The 22,676-nt window shown below is 50.3% G+C and overlaps 1 protein-coding gene across 2 annotated transcripts in view; it reads right to left on the bottom strand.

Annotated features, from left to right (window-relative positions):
- Positions 1-22,676, bottom strand: part of LOC147115369 (lipoma-preferred partner homolog) — a 377,893-nt gene that overhangs the window by 207,988 nt on the left and 147,229 nt on the right. For both annotated transcript variants that reach the window (XM_085989630.1, XM_085989631.1), the window contains exon 3: positions 1,648-1,764. The gene's annotated coding sequence lies outside the window, so the exon portion shown is untranslated. The remainder of the gene's footprint in view (positions 1-1,647; positions 1,765-22,676) is intronic.

The raw sequence follows: 22,676 nt of genomic DNA, 5'->3' as shown, positions 1-22,676 counted from the left end.
TGCTGAAATGGAGCAGAATTGTTTCTATCACAACACTTGGTTACCTGGAGACCACACACATCAGAGCAAAGTCGCAAAGGATTCCAGCAATTACCACTCACTGAGTGAAGAGGCCACTCAGATTACTAAACACTTGAAAACCAAGTGGGAGGTAAATGTCCTAATAAAGTGTTTAATTAGGTGAACCATGGCCAGAATAATCCTAAAGTGTCATCTTTAAAACACTGAATACTCAGTGAGATTTGTTCAGACTCCTTCTTCAAACATTTGATCAGTTTAATCAGGTAATTTTCAAACATCTCCAGCTTTACTCCTTCACACACTCTACAAGCAGGCGAAATATTAGTTTCAGATGATATGGCTCCCAATCACCTCAGAGCGAGGGAGCTTTACTCTGTATCTAATCCGTGCTGTACCTGCCCTGGGAGTGTTTGATGGGACAGTGTAGAGGGAGCTTTACGCTGTATCTAACTTGTGCTGTACCTGCCCTGGGAGTGTTTGATGGGACAGTGTAGAGGGAGCTTTACTCTGTATCTAACCCGTGCTGTACCTGCCCTGGGAGTGTTTGATGGGACAGTGTAGAGGGAACTTTACTCTGTATCTAACCCGTACTGTACCTGCCCTGGGAGTGTTTGATGGGACAGTGTAGAGGGAGCTTTACTCTGTATCTAACCCGTGCTGTACCTGCCCTGGGAGTGTTTGATGGGACAGTGTAGAGGGAGCTTTACTCTGTATCTAACCCCGTGCTGTACCTGACCTGGGAGTGTTTGATGGGACAGTGTCGAGGGAGCTTTACGCTGTATCTAACTTGTGCTGTACCTGCCCTGGGAGTGTTTGATGGGACAGTGTAGAGGGAGCTTTACTCTGTATCGAACCCGTGCTGTACCTGCCCTGGGAGTGTTTGATGGGACAGTGTAGAGGGAGCTTTACTCTGTATCTAACCCCGTGCTGTACCTGCCCTGGGAGTGTTTGATGGGACAGTGTAGAGGGAGCTTTACTCTGTATCTAACCCGTGCTGTACCTGCCCTGGGCGTGTTTGATGGGACAGTGTAGAGGGAGCTTTACTCTGTATCTAACCCGTGCTGTACCTGCCCTGGGAGTGTTTGATGGGACAGTGTAGAGGGAGCTTTACTCTGTATCTAACCCGTGCTGTACCTGCCCTGGGAGTGTTTGATGGGACAGTGTAGAGGGAGCTTTACTCTGTATCTAACCTGTGCTGTACCTGCCCTGGGAGTGTTTGATGGGACAGTGTAGAGGGAGCTTTACTCTGTATCTAACCTGTGCTGTACCTGCCCTGGGAGTGTTTGATGGGACAGTGTAGAGGGAGCTTTACTCTGTATCTAACCCGTGCTGTACCTGCCCTGGGAGTGTTTGATGGGACAGTGTAGAGGGAGGTTTACTCTGTATCTAACCCGTGCTGTACCTGTCCTGGGAGTGTTTGATGGGAAGAGGTACTGACAGGTGGGGATGCTGCCCTTTAGAGCTCACTGATAATAAATGTAATGCCAGCTTTCTGTAAGTGAAAGACCATGAATAAATCTCAGTGCCCCATGTGCCTGAATCACACACATGCCTTGTTTGTTAACTGCATCAATTAGATTCCAACGTTCACCGGTGGACTAAACAGCTACTTCAGCCATTGCTTACCTGCCGAGGGCGAGACTGGTACGGTGAGCTGCTCTCCAGGTCGGCCAGGATGCTGGTCAGTGAGTCTATCTCCGCATCAAGGCTTGACCGCCTTTCCTCCAGGGTCTTCCTACCACTCTGAAAAACAGGAGATCACCAAAATGTTAGCTTGCGATCAACAGCCTTCCCTGGCCCCCATCCCCTCGCAGTCTGTGACTAAACTGTGAACTCCAGCCTCACCATGGTGCTGTGCTGACAGGAGGAGGCCATTCAGCTTCTCGAGCCTGTTCCAGATTCAGCCCCTCGAGCCTGTTCCACCATTCAGTCAGATCATGGCTGATCTGTATCTCAACTCCATTTACCCGTCTTGGCTCCATATCCCTTGATACCCTATCCCAACAAAAATCTATCCATCTCAGTCTTGAAAGCTGCAGTTGTCCCACAAACTCTGGGGGAGGGGGTTCCAGATTGCCACGACCCTTTGTGTTCCTGATTTCACCCCTGAACGGCCTAGCTCTAATTTTAAGGACACTGCACAAACCTCCTTCGCCAGCCTCATCACAGTTGACCTGAGCAGTACTGAGTAGAAGGGAATGAGACTGGAAGGTTGCAGGATGTCTTTGATAAAACACCTTCCCCTCTGCATTGACCTCACGTACGTGCTTTTTCCTCATAGCAGACGAGATTCCCAGAGAGCGGGGTCCAGACCCATTGCTCCAACCTTGTCACCCTCTGTCTGCAGGAGGCACAAACCTCCAATGATTCTCACTCCCTGTGGAGAACTGCCTGGTTTCTCTTTTCAGACTAGGGTCTGCAACTCGAAGGGCCCATGGTCTTCAGGAGTGAAGTCAGTATTTGCTGGGGGTCTTCAGGAGTGGTCACTATTTGCTGGGGATCTTCAGGAGTGGTCACTATTTGCTGGGGATCTTCAGGAGTGGTCAGTATTTGCTGGGGGTCCCTCGTGCAGAAAGATTGAGCAGTGTGTTTTAACATTTGCTCTGGAGGTGTGAGCAACGCTGGCAAGGTCCCAGATATTGCCCATCCCTAGTTGCCCTGCGATGGTGGTGGGTCACTCAGATGGGAATAAGAGTCAACCATACAGTGTGAGACAGGAGTCAAGTGTAGGCCAGACTGGGTAGGGATGGAAGGTTCCCGCCCCAGTAGGACGTCAGTGAACCAGTTGTGATTTTACAACAACCCAGCTGTTTGCATGGCCATTGTTCTGGTCGCAGCCCATTGATTAGCACAATTATTGATTGATTGGATTTGGACTATGACTAGTGGGGAGGTAGTTCATCTCCTAGCTTTCTGGGTGGGGCTGGTGGGAAGGCAGCACACTGAGATGGCTATTGTTGTGTATGTAACCGTTTACCTTTAAGGGAACTATAGAATGTAACCGTTCGCCTTTAAGAGCACTACTTTAGGGTGGCACTATCTATTGGCTCATGTATACTGTAATACCGATAGTGACCACACCAGTATATAAGGGTTGTGATACGTTAACTAGGGCAGAATCGCCCGAGCCGCTGAATAGTAAAGACGTGTTTTATTCTGTTAACAGTGGAGTCTGTGATTATTTATAATACAACCCACAGACTTAACAGCTATGGGTCGGGATCTTGCTAGCACTATGAGCTGGCAGGTTCTGAGTGCCTTTGAGTTGCAGGTTACGGTTATCGAGAGAGATTGAGGCTTGGAACCCATTGCTCGCAGCGATGAATGCAGTCTGCTGGTTAGAGGTGGGGAGTTGGTAGGAGAGAGAGGGAAAGCATAGAATCTCACAACACAGAAGGAGGCCATTCGGCCCATCGTGCCTGTGCCAGCTCTTTGAAAGAACTCTCCAATTAGTCCCAAATTTTCTTTTCAAGTATTTACCCAATTCTCTTTTGAAAGTCACTACAGATTCTACTTCCACCGCTCTTTCAGGCAGCGCATTCCAGATCATCTGACTCAGGGCTCTCAAGCTGGGCCCCAGCAGAAACACACTCAGCCTCTTACAACCCTTCAGCTACGGACAGCGGCAACGACGAGACTGATGAAATGTCCTCTGCTTCCTTCGTTTTCTTCCCTCCACCTTTGTTTCTCTCTTTTTCCCACATCTGTTTGGGGGCTGGTTTCACTTCTCTTTCTCTGCCTCACATCCATCTCCCTCTTTCCTAATCTTTTTGTCCCTTTTCATTCTGCTTCCTTCAGTATTGGAACTGCCATATGGGGAAGAGGTGGGTGAAGATCAGGGAGAAGCAGGAGCCTCACGATCAGCCTGGGGGCCAGTGCGCTGAAACAGCAATACTTCTGGAAGAACGAGGAGAGTGGGACTTTTCAGCAGCGCAAGAGTTTAAACAACACACACACGCTCTTAAACACTGTTCCTTGGACCTCAGGTAGGCGGAGCACAGAGTCATAGTACCACCCACCTTGGGTATCAGGAGCTGGGGAGACCCCAAAGGCAAGTAAGTAAACAGAGATTCGATAGCAAAATACTGCGGATGCTGGAAATCTGAAATAACAACAGAAAACGCTGGAAAAACTCAGCAGGCCTGGCAACATCCGTGGAGAGAGAAACAGGGTCAACGTTTCAGGCTTGAATATCTTTTAATGTCCCCTCACCCCTCCCAGACCTTCCCATTTGTTCTTTCATCCCCTCCCCCATTTCCCAGCCCCCAAACTTGCTTCTTAATCTGTTTCGTTTCCTGCTTTTTTCTCAGTTCTGAAGAAGGGTTTCGACCTGAAACGTTGACTGGTTCTCTCTCCACGGATGTTGCCTGGCCTGCTGAGTTTTATAGCGTTTTCTGTTGTTATTAAGTATACAGAGAGGTGTGGTTGAAGCGTGACAGGGAGGCGTGACAGGGAGGCGTGACAGGGAGGCGCGACAGGGAGGCGCGACAGGGAGGCGTGACAGGGAGGCGCGACAGGGAGGCGCGACAGGGAGGCGCGACAGCGCGACAGGGAGGCGTGATGGAAATGATGTAATAGGAGGAAGTGACTAGGACGGTTACAGGAAGTTGATGCAAACATATTATTAAAAGAAAAATAGAGAAAGACTTGCATTTCTATAGCGCCTGTCATGGCCGCAGGTCATCCCAAAGTGCTTTACAGCCAATGAAGTACTTTTGAAGCATAGTCACTGTTGCAATATAGGGAAAAGTGGCAACCATTTTGCACACAGAAAGATCCCACAAACAGCAATGAGATGAATAAACAGATGATCTCTTTTAGTGATGTTGGTTGAGGGATAGATTTTGGCCCAGGACCCCAGGGAGAACGCCCCTGCTCTTCTTCAAATAGTGGCCCTGGGGTCCTTTACGTCTACCTGAGAGAGCAGACGGGGCCTCGGCTTAATGTCTCATCCGACAGACGGCACCTCTGACAGTGCGGCACTCCCTCAGCACTGCACTGGAGTGTCGGCCTGGATTACGAGCTCAAGTCTCTGGAGTGAGACTTGAACCCACAACCATCTGACTCAGAGGCGAAAGATAAATGTCGAGATGTATTTTGTGCACACAATGCTGGAACACTTCGAAGAGTGATTCTCCCCGACAATCCTGGCAGCAGAGTGGGTACAGAGGCACATGGGACAGATACATGATATAACCCTTTCACCACAAAGCACTGAGATATTCTTCCCTCCTCTTTATCTAGATACAAGCAGTTAACTCTCGTTGGAGCAGTGAGCACCCCACATCTTTGCAGAATGCTTCCTCTTTGTAGTAGCTTTTGTGCAATTTTTAAAAGGGTAAATTAAAGATGTAAATAAAACAAGGAACTGAAAGCCGAGCTGGCACATGTTGTGGGGTTCAGGCTCGCCAATGCAGCGAACTGACACGATCATCGACCACAATCAATCAGCACGTGAAGCAAAACTTAAAATAAACCCAAACACCAGCAGACATTGGCGGACAGGGGGTGCAGTACTTCAGCTCACCTAGTTAGTGAGTCCCCTCACACACAATGACACACAAACCTAACAAACCTGCACAGTTCCAGGGACTCCACTTTCAAATGGAATGAAAGAGATCCCTGAAAAAGTAATATTAATAGTTATGAAGAGTGAGCGGGAGAGTGGGATTAGACTGGGGGGGATATTAAAGGGTACGGGGAGTGAGGGGGAGAGTGAGATTAGACTGGGTGGGATATTAAAGGGTACGGGGAGTGAGGGGGGAGTGGGATTAGACTGGGTGGGATATTAAAGGGTGTGGGGAGTGTGTAGGAGAGTGGGATTAGACTGTGTGGGATATTAAAGGGTACGGGGAGTGAGGGGAGAGTGGGATTAGACTGTGGGGGATATTAAAGGGTGTGGGGAGTGAGGGGGAGAGTGGGATTAGACTGGGTGGGATATTAAAGGGTACGGGGAGTGAGGGGAGAGTGGGATTAGACTGTGGGGGATATTAAAGGGTGTGGGGAGTGAGGGGGAGAGTGGGATTAGACTGGGTGGGATATTAAAGGGTACGGGGAGTGAGGGGGAGAGTGGGATTAGACTGGGTGGGATATTAAAGGGTACGGGGAGTGAGGGGGAGAGTGGGATTAGACTGGGTGGGATATTAAAGGGTACGGGGAGTGAGGGGCAGAGTGGGATTAGACTGGGTGGGATATTAAAGGGTGCGGGGAGTGAGGGGGAGAGTGGGATTAGACTGGGTGGGATATTAAAGGGTTTGGGGAGTGAGGGGGAGAGTGGGATTAGACTGGGTGGGATATTAAAGGGTATGGGGAGTGAGGGGGAGAGTGGGATTAGACCGGGTGGGATATTAAAGGGTGCGGGGAGTGAGGGGGAGAGTGGGAGAAGACTGGTTGGGATATTAAAGGGTGCGGGGATTGAGGGGGAGAGTGGGATTAGACTGGGTGGGATATTAAAGGGTACGGGGAGTGAGGGGGAGAGTGGGATTAGACTGGGTGGGATATTAAAGGGTACGGGGAGTGAGGGGGAGAGTGGGATTAGACTGGGTGGGATATAAAAGGGTGCGGGGAGTGAGGGGGAGAGTGGGATTAGACTGGGTGGGATATTAAAGGGTACGGGGAGTGAGGGGGAGAGTGGGATTAGACTGGGTGGGATATTAAAGGGTACGGGGAGTGAGGGGGAGAGTGGGATTAGACTGGGTGGGATATTAAAGGGTACGGGGAGTGAGGGGGAGAGTGGGATTAGACTGGGTGGGATATTAAAGGGTATGGGGAGTGAGGGGGAGAGTGGGATTAGACTGGGTGGGATATTAAAGGGTACGGGGAGTGAGGGGGAGAGTGGGATTAGACTGGGTGGGATATTAAAGGGTACGGGGAGTGAGGGGGAGAGTGGGATTAGACTGGGTGGGATATTAAAGGGTGTGGGGAGTGAGGGGGAGAGTGGGATTAGACTGGGTGGGATATTAAAGGGTACGGGGAGGGAGGGGGAGAGTGGGATTAGACTGGTTGGGATATTAAAGGGTACGGGGAGTGAGGGGGAGAGTGGGATTAGACTGGGTGGGATATTAAAGGGTACGGGGAGTGAGGGGGAGAGTGGGATTAGACTGGGTGGGATATTTAAGGGTGCGGGGAGTGAGGGGGAGAGTGGGATTAGACTGGGTGGGATATTAAAGGGCGCGGGGAGTGAGGGGAGGAGTGGGTTTAGACTGGGTGGGATATTAAAGGGTACGGAGAGTGAGGGGGAGAGTGGGATTAGACTGGGTGGGATATTAAAGGGTGCGGGGAGTGAGGGGGAGAGTGGGATTAGACTGGGTGGGATATTAAAGGGTGTGGGGAGTGAGGGGGAGAGTGGGATTAGACTGGGTGGAATATTAAAGGGTGTGGGGAGTGAGGGGAGGAGTGGGTTTAGACTGGGTTGGATATTAAAGGGTACGGGGAGTGAGGGGGAGAGTGGGATTAGACTGGGTGGGATATTGAAGGGTACGGGGAGTGAGGGGGAGAGTGGGATTAGACTGGGTGGGATATTAAAGGGTACGGGGAGTGAGGGGGAGAGTGGGATTAGACTGGGTGGGATATTAAAGGGTACAGGGAGTGAGGGGGAGAGTGGGATTAGACTGGGTGGGATATTAAAGGGTGCGGGGAGTGAGGGGGAGAGTGGGATTAGACTGGGTGGGATATTAAAGGGTGCGGGGAGTGAGGGGGAGGAGAGATTAGACTGGGTGGGATATTAAAGGGTGCGGGGAGTGAGGGGAGGAGAGATTAGATTACTCCCATCTGCACTATTTACTTTCTGACGTGACATATTGGCAGCGGACTCACTCTGTGTGATGGCTCCCTGTGAACAACTATGGGGCAAAGAGCACTCAACTTTACTTTAACAGTTGTTACTATTTTGTCCTCAAGCACTACTGCTTTTCCTCGCAGTTTATCTAACACACGCCCAAGGTAACTCAGAGAATTCTCGGTCAGTCCGCTATCTTGACATCTCGACCCACCTCAATGCTGCCGATATTCTGGAAACACTAGCACAGTGACAGCCTGCTGATGGAGCTGGCTTTGCAGCAGTATGGAGCCGCACTCCACACACAGCTGAATCAGCAACACTTATATTAATTTTACCTCGAACTGTATGAAATGGCCTTCAAACAGACCAGACCTTGATTCCCTGTGGCTGGGCTTCATTTTCAGCCAGATACCAGAGGTGAGAGGCCGACAGTACAGTCTGTGCCTCCTAGGGTTCTTTTTATTAGGGCCAGGTAGCAAGCTTCTAATGAATGAGAGCGACAGTGTAACAGCTGGAAGGGAATCAAGAACAAGCTCTCGAAGTTCAGACGAGGAAACGATTGAACAACAAGCAAGCTGAAATCAGACCAGCTTCGTCTTGTCTTTGCTGTTACGAGATCTTCAAACAGCAAGAACAGAGAAGAATGCAGCAATGCAGCTCGAGCAGAGGCTTCTTCTGGTGCTGAAAGGCAGCTCATTAAATCAAATAATAGAAATTAGTACTTGTGGGTTCAGTACAACAACAACTTGCCTTTATATAGCGCCTTTAACGTAGTAAAACATCGCAAGCTGCTTCACAGGAGAGTTCCCAATCAAAAATTAACATTGAGCCACATAAGGAGACATTAGGACAGGTGACCAAAAGCTTGGTCAAAGAAATAGGTATTAAGGAGCATCGTAAAGGAGGAGAGGCGGAGAGGTTTAGGGAGGGAATTCCAGAGCTTAGGACCCAGGCAGCTGAAGGCACGGCCACCAATGGTGGAGCGAAGGGAGTGGGGGATGCTCACAAGGTTAGAATTGGAGGAACGCCGAGACCTCGGTGTATTGTAGGGCTGGAGGAGGTTGCAGAGATAGGGTGGGGCAAGGCCATGGGAAGGTACTAGACTATTGGTAGTGTGTCAGTAACATCACTCCGAGCATTAAGATGTGAAATTACTGAACACAGACAGAAAGTCTCCGTCCCTTTCTCCCTACGTAAGCTTAGCTCTAAACACTAATGATTGGGGCTTTGTACAATAAACAAAGAGTTAGGGAAGCTGCAACAGGCCAGCTATTGAAAGAAAGACTTGCATTTATATAGCGCCTTTCATGACCACCGGATGTCCCCCAAGGGGCAGAAAACGTTAGTGGGAGTGGTATATAGACCTCCAAACAGTAATGCGGAGGTTGGGGATGGCATTAAAAGGGAAATTAGAGAAGCGTGCAATAAGGGCACAGCAGTCATCATGGGTGACTTTAATCTACATATAGATTGGGCCAACCAAATTAGTAACAACACTGTGGAGGAGGAATTCCTGGAGTGTTTACGGGATGGTTTCCTGGACCAATATGTCGAGGAACCAACCAGAGATCAGGCCATCTTAAACTGGGTATTATGTAACGAGAAAGGATTAATTAGCAATCTTGTTGTACGAGGCCCCTTGGGTCGGAGCGATCATAATATGATGGAATTCTTCATTAAGATGGAGAATGAAGTAGTTGACTCAGAAACTAGGGTCCTCAATTTAAATAAAGGAAACGACGATGGTCTGAGGAGCGAGTTGGGTAGGATTGATTGGGGAATGGCACTCAAAGGGTTGACGGTGGATAGGCAATGGCAAACATTCAAAGACCGAATGGATGAACTACAGAAGTTGTTCATCCCAGTTTGGCATAAAAATAAAACAAAAAAGGTGACTCAACTGTGGCTAACAAGGGAAATTAGGGATAGCATAAGATCCAAGGAGAGGACATGCAAATTGGCCAGAAAAAGCAATAATCCTGAGGATTGGGAGCAGTTTAGGATTCAACAAAGGAGGACAAAGAGATTAATTAAGAAAGGGAAAATAGAATATGAGAGTAAGCTTGCAGGGAACATAAAAACTGACTGTAAAAGCTTTTATAGATATGTAAAGAGGAAAAGATTGGTGAAGTCAAGCGTAGGTCCCTTGCAGTCAGAATCGGGGGAATTTATAATGGGGAGCAAAGAAATGGCAGACCGACTAAACACATATTTTGTTCTGTCTTCACAAAGGAGGACATAAATAACTTCCCAGAAATACCGCGGAACATAGGGTCTGATGAAAGGGTGGAACTGAAAGAAATCAGTATTTGTAGGGAAATGGTGTTAGGAAAATTGATGGGACTGAAGGCCGATAAATCCCCAGGGCCTGATAATCTACATCCCAGGGTACTTAAGGAAGTGGCCCTAGAAATAGTAGATGCATTGCTGGTCATCTTCCAGAACTCGATAGACTCTGGAACAGTACCCATGGATTGGAGGGTAGCTAATGTTACCCCACTATTCAAAAAAGGTGGCAGAGAAAAAGCGGGGAATTATAGACCGGTAAGCCTGACATCGGTAGTGGGGAAAATGCTAGACTCCATTATAAAAGATGTAATAGCAGAGCACTTGGAAAGCAGTGACTGGATCGCACAAAGTCAACATGGATTTACAAAAGGTAAATCATGCTTGACTAATCTACTGGAATTTTTTGAGGATGTAACTGGTAAAATAGATAAGGGAGAACCAGTGGATGTGGTGTATTTGGACTTTCAGAAGGCTTTTGATAAGGTCCCGCATAAGAGGTTAGCGTACAAAATTAAGGCACATGGGATTGGGGGCAAGGTATTGACTTGGATAGAGAACTGGTTGGCGGACAGAAAGCAAAGAGTTGGAATAAACGGGTCATTTTCCGAGTGGCAGGCAGTGACTAGTGGGTTACCGCAAGGATCGGTCCTAGGACCCCAGCTGTTCACAATATATATTAATGATCTGGACGAGGGAATTGGATGTAATATCTCCAAATTTGCAGACGACACACAGCTGGGTGGGAGGGTATGCTGTGAGGAGGATGTCATGAAACTCCAGTATGATTTGGACAGGTTGGGTGATTGGGCAGAAACATGGCAAATGCACTATAATGTGGATAAATGTGAGGTTATCCACTTTGGTGCCAAAAACAGGAAGGCAGATTATTACTTGAATGGCAATAGATTGGGAGAAGGGGAAGTGCAAAGAGACCTGGGTGTTCTTGTGCACCAGTCGCTGAAGGTAAGCATGCAGGTGCAGCAGGTGGTTAAGAAGGCAAATGGTATGTTGGCCTTCATAGCAAGAGGGTTCGAGTACAAGAACAAGGATGTAATGTGGTAAACCACTGTTTGTATTCCACTGTGTACATGCCTGGACATGCCCCGGCTGACTCCTCCCACAAGTCCTAGTATAAAGGTGACCGCTCCCCAGCCCTTTGTATTTCTGGACCGGTCGACCACTCGAGGCAGACCTTCATTCTTTTGTTAATAAAAGCCTTTAGTTACTCTCTTAACTCTCAGTCTTTTATGAGTAATTGATAGCGCATCATGTCTTGCTGCAGTTGTACAGGGCCTTGGTGAGACCGCACCTTGAGAATTGTGTGCAGTTTTGGTCACCTTACCTGAGGAAGGACGTTCTTGCCATGGAGGGAGTGCAGCGAAGATTCACCAGGTTGATACCTGGGATGGCAGGAATGACGTACGAGGAGAGATTGTGTCAATTGGGCTTATACTCACTGGAGTTTAGAAGACTGAGAGGGGATCTCATCAAAACCTATAAAATTCTGTCAGGTCTGGACAGACTAGATGCAGAAAGGATGTTTCTGATGGCTGGGAAGTCCAGAACCAGGGGTCATAGTCTAAGGATAAGGGGTAGGCCTTTTAGGACAGAAATGAGGAGGAATTTCTTCACCCAGAGAGTGGTGAACCTGTGGAATTCTCTACCACAGAAGGCAGTGGAGGCCAATACATTAAATATACTTCAAGAAGGAGTTGGATATATTTCTTAAGGCTAAAGGGATCAAGGGGTATGGGGAGAAAGCAGGGACCGGGTACTGAATTTAGATGATCAGCCATGATCGCAATGAATGGCGGAGCAGGCTCGAGGGGCCGAATGGCCTACTCCTGCTCCTATCTTCTATGTTTCTATGCTTTACAGCCAATGAAGTACTTTTTGACGTGTGGTCACTGTTGTAATGTAGGAAACGCGGCAGCCAATTTGTGCACAGCAAGCTCCCACAGACAGCAATGTGATAATGACCAGAGAATCTGTTTTAATGATGTTAATTGAGGGATAAAGATTGGCCAGGATACCGGAGAAAACTCCCCAGCGCTTCTTCAAAATAGTGCCGTGGGATTGCTTATGTCCACCTGATATAGCAGACGGGCCTCAGTTTAACATCTCATCCAAAAGATGGCTCCTCCAACAGTGCAGCGCTCCCTCAGTACTGCCCCTCCGACAGTGCAGCGCTCCCTCAGTACTGCCCCTCCGACAGTGCAGCGCTCCCTCAGTACTGCCCCTCCGACAGTGCAGCACTCCCTCAGTACTGCCCCTCCGACAGTGCGGCGCTCCCTCAGTACTGCCCCTCCGACAGTGCAGTGCTCCCTCAGTACTGCCCCTCCGACAGTGCAGCGCTCCCTCAGTACTGCCCCTCCGACAGTGCAGCACTCCCTCAGTACTGCCCCTCCGACAGTGCAGTGCTCCCTCAGTACTGCCCCTCCGACAGTGCAGTGCTCCCTCAGTACTGCCCCTCCGACAGTGCAGCACTCCCTCAGTACTGACCCTTCGACAGTGCAGCACTCCCTCAGTACTGACCCTTCGAAAGTGCAGCGCTCCCTCAGTACTGCCCCTCCGACAGTGCAGCACTCCCTCAGTACTGCCCCTCCGACAGTGCAGCACTCCCTCAGTACTGACCCTTCGACAGTGCAGCACTCCCTCAGTACTGACCCTCCGACAGTGCAGCGCTCGCTCAGTACTGCCCCTCCGACAGTGCAGCGCTCCCTCAGTACTGACCCTTCGACAGTGCGGCGCTCCCTCAGTACTGACCCTCCGACAGTGCAGTGCTCCCTCAGTACTGCCCCTCCGACAGTGCAGCGCTCCCTCAGTACTGCCCCTCCGACAGTGCAGCACTCCCTCAGTACTGACCCTTCGAAAGTGCAGCGCTCGCTTAGTACTGCCCCTCCGACAGTGCAGCGCTCCCTCTGTACTGCCCCTCCGACAGTGCAGCACTCCCTCAGTACTGACCCTTCGACAGTGCAGCACTCCCTCAGTACTGACCCTTCAACAGTGCAGCACTCCCTCAGTACTGCCCCTTCGACAGTGCAGCGCTCCCTCAGTACTGCCCCCTGACAGTGTTGCACTCCCTCAGTACTGCCCCTCCGACAGTGCAGCACTCCCTCAGTACTGCCCCTCCGACAGTGCAGCACTCCCTGAGTACTGCCCCTCCGACAGTGCAGCACTCCCTCAGTACTGCCCCTCTGACAGTGTTGCACTCCCTCAGCACTGCCCTGGAGTGTCAGCCTAGATTTTTGTGCTCAAGTGTCTGGAGTGGGACATCCAAGGATATATAGCGTTTCTCGGTTCAGAACCTCAACAGTGCCCAGGCTATCCCCACCATCCTCCTGCAGCTGATCAGAAGGCTAACGTGCTTTCAAAGACATCTTCCCCCAACAGGTAGGCAGGTCCATCACTGAGCGAAGGGGAAGATTCACCACTCAGCACGATACCCGTGTGTTACTGAATGTACTAAACGTCACAGGGAATGATTGTCCCGATTAGTATAGTTCCACAACAGCTGTGCTTCAAAGAAGGAAAGACTTGCATTTCTATAGCACCTTTCACAACCTCCGGACGTCACAAAGCACTTTATAGCCAATGAAATCGTTTTTTGAAGTGTGATCACATTTGGAATGTAGTAAAGAGAAGGGACAGAGAAAGAAGGGATTGATGGTTATGGTGAGAGGGTAGTTAGGGCCTCTGTTAGAAAGTGAGGGGTTTGGAATTTACAATTCCCCAAAAATCCACAGTTCCAGATTCTTACATAATCCACGATGAGACAGAAATTAATTAAATCTCGAGCAGGAAGCAGGTGAGAGGAAAGAAAGCAGTAAGAGCTGTTAAAGGAGAGAGGGGAATCGAGAGTAAAGAGTGAGCTGGAAATATTACAGTGTGAGGTTCCGTTTTAAGCCTCGTGCAGAAGGAGCAGGCGGTCAGCCTGCTTCTGCACAATTCTCGATACAATAACATTTATACACAGAAAAATCCAGGGAAAAAAGTGCCATCTTCAGGAGCTGTGATTGGGACAGAGCTGGGATTTCCCTGTCTCATGAACTAGGCTCTCTCTCCCACAGGGAGCGGGACCTGCTCCAAGTTTCAGTTCCTCCACCTACTGCTCAACGAGCAGCTTTTGGCAAATACAGTATTTTAAAAACTCGACTCCCAATGATCAAGTTTCAAAATGTTTTTAAAGGAAATAATTTGGAGAAATTCACCATCAATCATCACAATCAGTTCCATCTGTACCGGACTCAACCGACACACTGGTACAAGGAGCAGCATAGACCAGTGACTCAACAGACCATAATACCACCATCACTGACCCCTAACTCCACTGACCCCGAATGCCATTGACCCCTAAACTCACTGACCTTTGACACCACTGTCACTGACCCCAATCGGCATTACTCCCCTGGTCTTTAAAGAGTTGAGGTGGTGGGTGGATTGCTGGAATTCTGACCCATGGCTTGGTGCCGTGCCTCACTAGTGCAGAGAGGGTACAGAATTGATCTCATCTTTTCATTTTTTATGATCGTGGGGTTGTGGGCGTCGCTGGCAAGGCCGGCATTTATTGCCCATCCCCAGTTGCGCTGGGAAGGTGGTGGGGCCTCTTCTTGAGCCACTGCAGTCCATGTGGTGAAGGTACCCCACAGTGCTGTGAGGGAGGGAGTTCCAGGATTTCTTCCACTGTGTCATGACATGGTGGCAAGTACGAACAGACAAGCTTGCATGGAGGGATGAGGGACTTCAGTTATGTGGAGAGACTGGAGAAGCTGGGATTGTTTTGAATTGGCAGGGCCACGGAGAAAGAGCAGGGGGTGGGACTAATTGGACAACTCCTCCTTTGATTCCATTTTGCACCTTTCACACCCCCAGAATTCAGTCAATGAATTACTTTCGAAGTGTAGCCACTGCTGTTAGCGAGATAAGGGAAGGTCGAGAGAAATCCCAACGAGACAGAGAATTCCGCTTGTTTACCACAGTACAGCGACGGCCGGTCTCACAGGTGTGCAGCATTGCACTGTGCAGGCTACACACGGGCTCAGGGTGTGAAAGGGCACAGAGTCAGGTCCTGACTGTTATGGTCAGAACTCGCTGGTATTTGCCTCCATGTACAGAGAAATGTGCCAAAAAAACCCACAGCAGCCAATGCAATCTGCGTGTTGGAAATCATGCTGGTGGAACAGGAATGCGAAGCAAATTGTCCGTATAAGGATACAATTGTGCTTCAAACCCTTTTAGGGAGCAGAATCTGGTCCTGGTCAAGGAACTGAATATATTTAGGTGGTGAATGTAGACGGCCAGGATCCTCTAACCTCCATTATACTCATCTCACCTTTCAAAACACCAAATGCTGAACAGAATTATAGCCAGCTCAGTATTGTTGTGATCTAACTGTGCGGATAGACACAGTAACTCCTGTCTGTAGTGAGGTGTCAAGCTACTACAGGGCTACTGATATACCCCAGCTGATGGCCAATCCCACAACACATTAAAACACTTTCTGTCAATTTTCTCCCCCGTTCTTTGAAGTTGCTAACTCATGTTAGGGTACAATTCTCGGTATTAACTCTCACTGGAGTAGTTCCACAGGTGCTGTCCCATCAAACACTCCCAGGGCAGGTACAGCACGGGTTAGATACAGAGTAAAGCTCCCTCTACACTGTCCCATCAAACACTCCCAGGGCAGGTACAGCACGGGTTAGATACAGAGTAAAGCTCCCTCTACACTGTCCCGTCAAACACTCCCAGGGCAGGTACAGCACGGGTTAGATACAGAGTAAAGCTCCCTCTACACTGTCCCATCAAACACTCCCAGGGCAGGTACAGCACGGGTTAGATACAGAGTAAAGCTCCCTCTACACTGTCCCGTCAAACACTCCCAGGGCAGGTACAGCACAGTTTAGATACAGAGTAAAGCTCCCTCTACACTGTCCCATCAAACACTCCCAGGGCAGGTACAGCACGGGTTAGATACAGAGTAAAGCTCCCTCTACACTGTCCCATCAAACACTCCCGGGGCAGGTACAGCACGGGTTAGATACAGAGTAAAGCTCCCTCTACACTGTCCCATCAAACACTCCCAGGGCAGGTACAGCACGGGTTAGATACAGAGTAAAGCTCCCTCTACACTGTCCCATCAAACACTCCCAGGGCAGGTACAGCACAGGGTTAGATACAGAGTAAAGCTCCCTCTACACTCTCCCATCAAACACTCCCGGGGCAGGTACAGCATGGGTTAGATACAGAGTAAAGCTCCCTCTACACTGTCCCATCAAACACTCCCAGGGCAGGTACAGCACGGGTTAGATACAGAGTAAAGCTCCCTCTACACTGTCCCATCAAACACTCCCAGGGCAGGTACAGCACGGGTTAGATACAGAGTAAAGCTCCCTCTACACTGTCCCATCAAACACTCCCAGGGCAGGTGCAGCACGGGTTAGATACAGAGTAAAGCTCCCTCTACACTGTCCCATCAAACACTCCCAGGGCAGGTACAGCACGGGTTAGATACAGAGTAAAGCTCCCTCTACACTGTCCCATCAAACACTCCCAGGGCAGGTACAGCACGGGTTAGATACAGAGTAAAGCTCCCTCTACACTGTCCCATCAAACACTCCCGGGGCAGGTACAGCACGGGTTAGATACAGAGTAAAGCTCCCTCTACACTGTCCCATCAAACACTCCCAGGGCAGGTACAGCACGGGTTAGATACAGAGTAAAGCTCCCTCTACACTGTCCCATCAAACACTCCCAGGGCAGGTACAGCACAGGGTTAGATACAGAGTAAAGCTCCCTCTACACTCTCCCATCAAACACTCCCGGGGCAGGTACAGCATGGGTTAGATACAGAGTAAAGCTCCCTCTACACTGTCCCATCAAACACTCCCAGGGCAGGTACAGCACGGGTTAGATACAGAGTAAAGCTCCCTCTACACTGTCCCATCAAACACTCCCAGGGCAGGTACAGCACGGGTTAGATACAGAGTAAAGCTCCCTCTACACTGTCCCATCAAACACTCCCAGGGCAGGTGCAGCACGGGTTAGATACAGAGTAAAGCTCCCTCTACACTGTCCCATCAAACACTCCCGGGGCAGGTGCAGCACGGGTTAGATACAGAGTAAAGCTCCCTCTACACTGTCCCATCAAACACTCCCAGGGCAGGTGCAGCACGGGTTAGATACAGAGTAAAGCTCCCTCTACACTGTCCCATCAAACACTCCCAGGGCAGGTGCAGCACGGGTTAGATACAGAGTAAAGCTCCCTCTACACTGTCCCATCAAACACTCCCGGGGCAGGTACAGCACGGGTTAGATACAGAGTAAAGCTCCCTCTACACTGTCCCATCAAACATTCCCAGGGCAGGTACAGCACGGGTTAGATACAGCGTAAAGCTCCCTCTACACTGTCCCATCAAACACTCCCAGGGCAGGTACAGCGCGGGTTAGATACAGAGTAAAGCTCCCTCTACACTGCCCCATGAAACACTCCCAGGACAGGTACAGCACGGGTTAGATACAGAGTAAAGCTCCCTCTACACTGTCCCATCAAACACTCCCAGGGCAGGTACAGTACAGGTTAGATACAGAGTAAAGCTCCCTCTACACTGTCCCATCAAACACTCCCAGGGCAGGTACAGCGCGGGTTAGATACAGAGTAAAGCTCCCTCTACACTGCCCCATCAAACACTCCCAGGACAGGTACAGCACGGGTTAGATACAGAGTAAAGCTCCCTCTACACTGTCCCATCAAACACTCCCAGGGCAGGTACAGCACGGGTTAGATACAGAGTAAAGCTCCCTCTACACTGTCCCATCAAACACTCCCAGGGCAGGTACAGCACGGGTTAGATACAGAGTAAAGCTCCCTCTACACTGTCCCATCAAACACTCCCAGGGCAGGTACAGCACGGGTTAGATACAGAGTAAAGCTCCCTCTACACTGTCCCATCAAACATTCCCAGGGCAGGTACAGCACGGGTTAGATACAGCGTAAAGCTCCCTCTACACTGTCCCATCAAACACTCCCAGGACAGGTACAGCACGGGTTAGATACAGAGTAAAGCTCCCTCTACACTGTCCCGTCAAACACTCCCAGGGCAGGTACAGCACGGGTTAGATACAGAGTAAAGCTCCCTCTACACTGTCCCATCAAACACTCCCAGGGCAGGTACAGCACGAGTTAGGTGAGAGTGACTGCCCTTGACATCAAGGCAGCATTTGATTGAGTGTGGCATCAAGGAGCTCTAGTAAAACTGAAGTCAATGAGAATCTGGGGGGAAACTCTCCACTGGCTGGAGTCATACCTAGCACAAAGGAAGATGGTTGTGATGAGTGTGATGGAAAACTCTCTACTTGCCTGGATGAGTGCAGCTCCAACAACACTCAAGAAGCTCGACACTATCCAGGACAAAGCAGCCCGTTTGATTGGCACCCCGTCCACCACCTTAAACATTCACTCCCTCCACCACCGGCGCACCGTGGCTGCAGTGTGTACCATCTACAAGATGCACTACAGCAACTCGCCAAGGCTTCTTCGGCAGCACCTCCCAAACCCGCGACCTCTACCACCTAGAAGGACAAGGGCAGCAGGCACATGGGAACACCACCACCTCCAAGTTCCCCTCCAAGTCACACACTATCCTGACTTGGAAATATATCGGCCGTTCCTTCATCGTCGCTGGGTCAAAATCCTGGAACTCCCTCCCTAACAGCACTGTGGGAGCACCTTCACCACACGGACTGCGGCGGTTCAACAAGGCGGCTCACCACCACCTTCTCAAGGGCAATTAGGGATGGATAATAAATGCTGGCCTTGCCAGCGACGCCCACATCTCACGAATAAATAAATTAAAAAAAGGATACAGAGTAAATCTCCCTCGACAACTCATATTCAGTTAAGGAGCAGCACTAGCAGAGGTCTGGGGAGAGGGGGGATTCCTGCACCATCAGCTGGGAAATGCTTTGTTTTAGGACTAGCTGCAGCAGTCTGGAGGAAAGAGAAGAGAGTAGAGAGTGAGGGGGAGAGGTGGTTGTAGGCAGATGGGGCGTGGGGCTCGGATCGGTAAAAAGAGGGGGCACAGTGCAGGGACTGGAGGATGGAGGGGCAGGAAGAGAACATGGAGTCAGATTTAGGACAAAAGTTTGTGCCATGTATCCATGTAAGAAGACCTACAATACTGTCAGCTACACATTAGCGACAGATTTAGACATTGCACTTAACAGGAACAAGATTAAATCTGAGCCATTGATGGGAATCATTTATCCCCTCTGTCTGCAGTAGATCTTTACTGGACTTTAATTGACATCCAGGAGCCTTAAACTGACGCCTCCCAATCTGTTTTAACAAGCTGCACAGCTATTGAGAACAAGCCCAAGTTCCCAGGTTAGTTATCCGATGACTGACTGGCACCGGTTGCACGTCACGGTTACTGAGCTGGGATGAGCCAGAATTGGTTGCATTTTATTCCTGTGTTTTGTCGAGAGTCTCGCAGTGACCTCACCGCAGCACAAGCGTCAGTGTGGTTACTTGCCGATCACTAGAGGAAGTTTTTAATCTGGATGCCTCACACTTTCTCCTTTACAGCAGGTGGTTGATTTTTATGAAATCTGACAGACCGAGTATTATGCTTTGAATCGCTATTGCGTTTCTGAACTGTCCTGGGGCCAATATTTATCCCTCAACTAACATCACAAAAACAGATTATCTGGTCATTATCACATTGCTGTGTGGGAGCTTGCTGTGCGCAAAGTGGCTGCCGCGTTTCCTACATTACAACAGTGACTGCACGTCAAAAGTACTTCATTGACTGTAAAGTGCTTTGAGACGTCCGGTGGTCATGAAAGACGCTATAGAAATGCAAGTCTTTCTTTTCTTTTTGCTTTTTAAATAGCAGACAGAGTTATATCTACTGAGATGGTTATCTTTGTGCATCTGTCATTTTAACAGCTGGGAACCATCGCTTTTTATAATTCACCCAACTGTGAAAACCATTGTCATGTGTGATGTATCGGAGGGTCAGGACAGCTTGTGAACATTTACCCAGCAAGATTCCAGAGGAGTTGACCTGATGACTGACTAAATCAGTGACCCGCCCAGTGAGGAACTGAGTCGTACAGAGCGGGGAGCTCGCAGTGTCAATCCCGCTCTACACTGACTTAGCTTCACAAGACAAGTGGGCTCAGAGCCCCTGGGCTATATGGCGTGGTGGGGGAGGGGTGGGGAGGGGGTAAAGGTCAGCTGTGGCTCTCACTCCTCAGACTTGGTAGAGTGTGGGTGTTGGATCTGGACAGGACCAAGCCCAAACTCGGCTCCGATTCACCCCCCCCGCACCCCCCATTCTCCCCACCCTGCCCTCACCGTCTAGACGCGCACACAAAGGGCGGCTCCCCAGGTGAGGTACTGAGGCCAGTGCGATTGGGAGAAGGCAGTGGAAAAGTTGGGGGAGGGGGTTTTGGGGGAGGGGGCGGGATGGGTGGGGAAGGTGCTGGGAGGGGGACAGGTTGGGTGGGGGGGTCCCCGGTTGCACCACAATTCAGGCAACTGTCAGTTCAAAGACCCAGCGGGAAAGTGCTCCCATCCAGCGCTGCTCAGGGAGATACCGCCATCTCAGTGAGACTCAACCCTTCCTCACAGTAAGAGGCTGCCATTTATCCAGTACCTTCTCCCAGGAGCACCTCAGACAGCTCCAGGTACTCCAGACAGACAGGAAGGTACTTTGAAATGCAGGAGCTCCAGCCAAGCAACAGTCGAGAACTGAAGGCTCGTTGAATGTGTGCCTTGTTTCCAGGTGACGGGTGCCACAGGTGACGGGTGCCAAAAGTGACGGGTACCACAGGTGACGGTACCACAGGTGACGGGTACCACAGGTGACGGTACCACAGGTGACAGGTGCCACAGGTGACGGGTGCCACAGGTGACGGGTGCCAAAAGTGACGGGTACCACAGGTGACGGGTACCACAGGTGACGGGTGCCAAAAGTGACGGGTACCACAGGTGACGGGTACCACAGGTGACGGGTACCACAGGTGACGGGTGCCACAGGTGACGGGTGCCACAGGTGACGGGTACCACAGGTGACGGGTGCCAAAAGTGACGGGTACCACAGGTGACGGGTGCCACAGGTGACGGGTGCCACAGGTGACGGGTGCCAAAAGTGACGGGTACCACAGGTGACGGGTACCACAGGTGACGGGTGCCAAAAGTGACGGGTGCCAAAAGTGACGGGTACCACAGGTGACGGGTGCCACAGGTGACGGGTACCACAGGTGACGGGTGCCACAGGTGACGGGTACCACAGGTGACGGGTGCCAAAAGTGACGGGTACCACAGGTGACGGGTGCCACAGGTGACGGGTACCACAGGTGACGGGTGCCACAGGTGACGGGTACCACAGGTGACGGGTGCCACAGGTGACGGGTACCACAGGTGACGGGTACCACAGGTGACGGGTGCCACAGGTGACGGTACCACAGGTGACGGGTACCACAGGTGACGGGTGCCACAGGTGACGGGTACCACAGGTGACGGGTGCTACAGGTGACGGGTGCCACAGGTGACGGGTGCCACAGGTGACGGGTGCCACAGGTGACGGTACCACAGGTGACGGGTACCACAGGTGACGGGTGCCACAGGTGACGGGTGCCAAAAGTGACGGGTGCCACAGGTGACGGGTGCCACAGGTGCCGGGTGCCACAGGTGCGCTCTGGACACAGTGAATTACCTCAGGCAGATTAAAAGACAATTTTTGAAAAGCCGAAACAAGTTTATTGGTTTGTTGAAACCACTGCAAAGACCAAGGGCAAAAAATTTGGGGTTTAGCGCCGGCTGTTACCGCCCCATTTGGGGGATAAAATGGCGACTAATGCACTTTCACCCACTGCCGGCGGGTCCCATGGCGGCCGCCATTTCTGGCGAGTCGGCAGCGCTGCCATTACCTGCGCTCGCTGAATGTATTGTGATGAGTCGGGGCGTGACGTCAATCGCTGTGCAACGCCTAGTTGACACCCACTCATCCATTTTGGATATCGGTGCCCCTCTTGCCGCCCTCTCTAAAGCACGCCCGTGTGTAAGACCAGAGCAACACCAAATATGCAAAAAACTGGAAAAGCTAGAAATGGCCATAAAAGATAACCAAAACCCGCTGGACGCCATAATAACAGAAAAAGAACTTCTTGAAAAACTCAAGGACCTGCGACCAGGAAAAGCCTGCGGGACAGATGGCATACTAAACGAGATGATTAAACACACAGACAACAAAATGAAACTGGCTATCCTAAAACTCTTCAACTTGGTTCTGAGTGTCGGTTATTTCCCTGATATCTGGAACAAAGGACTCATAACGCCCATATACAAAAGTGGGGACAAAATCGACCCAAACAACTATCGAGGCATCTGTGTAAACAGTAACCTGGGGAAGGTATTCTGTAGCATCATAAACAAAAGACTTATAAACTTCCTTGAGGAGCACAATGTCTTGAGTAAAAGCCAAATTGGATTCCTGCCAAACTATAGAACATCCGATCATATCTTCACCCTACAGACCCTAATTGACAAACACGTTCACAATAACAAAAGCAAAATCTACGC

The sequence above is a fragment of the Somniosus microcephalus genome, chromosome 6 (genome assembly GCF_052327205.1).
Source record: "Somniosus microcephalus isolate GS21.2 chromosome 6, FLI_Smic_1.0, whole genome shotgun sequence".
Lineage (NCBI taxonomy): Eukaryota > Metazoa > Chordata > Chondrichthyes > Squaliformes > Somniosidae > Somniosus > Somniosus microcephalus.
Note: the sequence above shows the minus strand (reverse complement) of the source record. Positions and strands in the feature narration are given on the sequence as shown.